This window comes from Orbicella faveolata, unplaced genomic scaffold (genome assembly GCF_042242905.1).
Source record: "Orbicella faveolata isolate gen_17 unplaced genomic scaffold, um_ofav_v1 contig_1, whole genome shotgun sequence".
Classification (NCBI taxonomy): domain Eukaryota; kingdom Metazoa; phylum Cnidaria; class Anthozoa; order Scleractinia; family Merulinidae; genus Orbicella; species Orbicella faveolata.
The window spans coordinates 12,965,270-12,970,000 of NW_028301536.1; positions in this window are offsets into that span (position 1 = coordinate 12,965,270).

Consider the following 4,731-nt stretch of genomic DNA (forward strand, 5'->3'; position numbering starts at 1 on the left):
ATGAGCACTGAAATATACAGTTTACAGTAGTGATAATGAAGTCAGGGTACGATTCATTTGCAGTTTTCAGTTTTTTATGAAGTTTTGGAAATGTGCTGTTTTATATTTTCTGTCAACGAAAGAGTGGTTGTGATTAAACAATCGATAATCGTTTTGTCAGGGTAAAGACAATACGAATGTTCATTGATGACAAGTATACGGTTAAACAACGGCATGTGCTAAAACCCAGACGTTGGATTCTGGACGATAGACGATAGACGATGGACGATGGACGATGGACGATATCTCTGACATTCATTTATTTCTCTCAGACAAAGTATAAAATTGTCACACAATCTTTTGCTCTTGTCACGCGATGTTAAAATATTAAACAGCTAAAATTCGTGCCCTCCCCCCTCCCCCGAGAAAAAATCTAACTTATTTGAACTGGACAAAGTTATGATTGCGAATTGTTCGTCACGCAATTTCACGCATTCCTTCTTTTATCACGCGATGTCACCATGGAATTTTGAAATAGTGCACAGTGAAAATTCGTGCCCGCCCCGCTCCCCAGCAAGAAAAAAAAAAAACAAACTTATTTTGACTGGACAAATTTTGACCGCGGATTCTGTGTCACGCAATTCTGACAACAAAGTATAAATGTGTCACACAATCGTTTTCTTTTGTCCCGCAATCGATTGCTTTTCCACATGAATTATTCCAGACTGCACGCAGAAATGACGCAGAGGAATCGTAGCCCATACGGCAAGCACGTGATATGTTTTTGCATGAGTTGTCGTGGGGTGGGGGGGAGGGGGGTAAATAAGCAGCCTCACGTTAGTTTTTAAGCTGTTTTGGTGAAACTTTCCAGAAGCGGTCTGCCAGGATTATCGGTGCTTGCCATTACCAGTTTTCCCTTCCTTTCCTTACGTGTTTCAATTTCATTTTCGCCAGCTCTGAAAGTTTTTATTGCAAAATACCAGCGCTTACACTTGCCAAAAGGCCAGAAGAGTTTTTTTTCGAAGCACGAACTTTTACACCAAGCGAACCCGAAAATGGGAATCGTGATAATTTTTCCATTTCCTTAAAGTTAGATTTTTGCTGGGGGAGGGGGAGGGCACGAATTTTTGCTGTTCAATATTTCAAAACTCCATGGTGACATCGCGTGACAAAAGCAAAAGGTTGTGTGGAAAATTTATACATGTATATGTACTTTGGCTGAGAGAAATAAATGAATGCGTGACATTGCGTGACGAAAAATCCGCGATCAGAACTTCGTGATAATTTGTCCAGCCCAAATAAGTTATATTTTTGCTCGGGGGAGGGGAGGGTGGAGGGCACGAACTTTCGTTGTTCAATAGTTTAACATCGCGTGACAAGATTGTGTGACAATTTAAATGACAAATAAATGAATGTGACAAATAAAGGAGTGTCAGAGACATCGTCCATCGTCCATCGTCCATCGTCCATCGTCTATCGTCTATCGTCCAGAATCCACCGTCTGGGTTTTAGTACATGCCGTTAAACAACAAGTTAATTTTCTGTGAGGTAATTAGCGTTGCCAAACACCTTTAAAGATAATAAGGTGTCGATTTCAGAGAGAGAAACTTGTACTTTGCGGCTTTCCTTTGCTGTTTGTAGGATCAGCGGAGTGCTTTTAATTTCAGCTTTTAAACGAAGATTTGGGGGTGGATTTTGGCTTATACAGTGACGGATAAATTTGCGCTCACGGGCAAACTAATAATACCATATCTTTGATACATACAATTTTAGATAGACAAGCGGGTCGCACACGCGATATGATAAGTCAAGAGAAAATGATTTTCTCTTGGACAAGTACATGGTTAAAACAACAAATTAATTTCCGGTGAGGTAATTAGCTTTGCCAAATATCTTTAAAGATAATAAGGTGTTGATTTCAGAGAGAGGAACTTTTCAGCGGAGTGCTTTTTATTTGGGTTGGTACATTTCGCTGACCCCTAGCACATGGACTAACAAGATGGACCTGGTACATGAACTACTTTACTTGAATGAACCACCAATGGACTACTCTAAATATAAACCCCTAAAATTTCTAACCCAAAAGTTTAAGAATTAGTTTGTCTGCCCATGTTCCAATCCTCTAGGAACAATTTTTAAACGTCATCGCTTCTGCATGCATTGCGTGCCGTTTATTCTAGAAGCTTTGATGTCTGTAAAAGACCCGAACGCTGGGGATGATCACATAGTCATCCCTGAAGTCTACAAGTGCTTAGCACGCACTTAAAATTCTCTCGAGTCACGCGCATACAGCACGCGCAACGTTTCAATTTTGAAAAGTTTTTAAATCGCGCGTGTGTTTTCAACTGATGAAGGCTTAAGAGCTAGCCGAAACGTCTTGCTAAAATATACAAGTCAGTGACAAAAAACGGCACTTTTATCGATTATCTCACTTCCTTATATATTGCAATAAATACTTTATTCTAAGAAATAAATTTTATTAAAAAAATGGAACATATCGTTCCGACCTCTAAACAATTATCTTCGTTACAAGCCATTGGCGAACTTATGACTTCTTCAAAGCATTATTTTATATTTAATTGGCAAAATTTATTTCATCTTGCTTTGATCTACGCAATATCCTACTTTCAAATCAAACTAATTTAACTTGATTGCTATATCATAACATTATTATATGATTACGATAATCGATACTGTTCTAGTTTTAGTTTTAGTTTACAAAAGCTTTTGCATCACTGTACGTATTTATGGTCATGCAAATAAAGCTAGTTGTTGTTGTTAGTACCTATTTATACACGTGGGAGGAGAGAGGCGCTGTGAGAGTAAAGTGTGTTGTACAAGAACACAAAACAATGTCCCCGAGCAGTGCACGAACAAGCACCGCTCGATCCGGAGTCGAGCGCACTAACCATGAGGTTACCGCGTCTCCACGTCCACTTCATCTATGTTAATACTCTTCGTACGTTTTACAGTATCAAGAAGAGATTAAGGGCCTGTTTACAAGAGGGGAGGGTTACCCTAGCAAGCGGGTTAACCCTAGCTGGAGGGCAAAAGATTTCCCGGGTTTACAAGCAAAATTTCACAGATAGGGTAACCCTACAACCAGGGACAACTTAATGCGCGGTTACACTCGAAGGGTCTGGAAACAATTAGAAAGTAGGCGGGTAGGCGGGTTAACCCTACCTGGAGTGTTAACAAGGGAAAACGTTAACCCGCCTGCCAGGGCAACCCTAGCACGCAGATAGGGTAATCCGCCTACCCGGGTAGCCCTAGCTGCCTTGTAAACACGACGAAGAAAAACAGAGGAAATGTGTTAGTGCTAAGGTAACTCGCTTGCTACGGTAATCCTATCTCCTTGTAAACAGGCCCTAACTTTAACAAAATAATAACAGAGAAAAAGAAAAAACCTAATACTAGATAAAAATAGAAAGTCAAAAATTCTAAAATTTAGAATTGGAATTAAATAATAAGTAATCCACAAATAGAACTACCACCATGCCTGTTGCATGGACTTTCGGAGCTTTACGGTATAGCTAGAGTAATAAATGCTTAAGAGTGAATGCCTATAAAAATGGACCTAAATCGCCTATCAATGGCACAAGTCGAAAAATTGATTTCCCTTGTATTTTGTCCATAGATAGGTCCCAGTAAGAATAGAAACGGAACATAGTTAGTTTCTACTAATACAGCTTTCTTTGGTAGAAATACGCCAAAAACGATTTCGACCCGATTGGGCTCAAAATCTACTTCCGGGTTTGCTGAATTTTCCGAATATTTGATTACTTCGCACTCCGCAGAACAGCTACTTGAGAATCTTTCAATGGATTTGATATTCAGTTCAGGTCTTTGTAGTATGACTGAGCGAAAAATAAAATAGATCAAAGTTAGTTTTGAGCCCGAAAAGAGATAAAACTGACACGCAAAATTTTACAGTATGTCGCAAAAGAATTATTGCATAAAAACATCGCCATATTTTTCGATGGGCTATAACTTTAAACACCATAAAAACACTTTCTACGGGTTAAATATACACCCACCTGTTAGGATAGCAAAAAATATCTCTGGGCAAATGGTTTCAAGTCGCCCGCCTTGGCCTGTGTTTCTCATAGATTTTGCCCAAAATCCGCCGTTGGAATGTAAACAATTGCGTGACGCGGATAGCGACTCTCGAGTAAAATATTCGTTTCCAGCAATCCGAGGAAAGCAATTTTTGAAACGTTGTGTGGATAAAATAATGGAAAATGTCTTTTTTGTGTGTTTTTTTTTTGTTTAAGTTAGTATAAATATATATGTTTTTTCATTTGCATTGCAACACCCACGACATCCCTGAGAAAGAACGTTACTACAGTACTCCGGGAAATGATTTTAACACTTGTTTATTTTATTGATTTCACTGATAACTTACAATACAGTGGCAGTTTTAGAGATACACTTAACCAATCCTCTATGGTTTATGGCAATTGAATCATTGACTGACAAATAAAGTCAAGTGGAAATACCATAATTTCTATAAACCACTAACTGCGTGACGGCATCTCAGCTCTTCTAGCTGTGTAGAAAATTTGTACCTACACAATATACTCAAACTCAGCTAGAAAACCCGGAATTTCTTGAATTGAATTAGCCGAGAAAGAAATTGCGTTTAAGTTTCAATCATACTGGGAAAAAAACCATCTTTTCTGCTTTGGTTGTTTGATCAATTAAGTGAAATTTGCTGATCATAACACTGGTAGACAAATAAACATTAAAGTC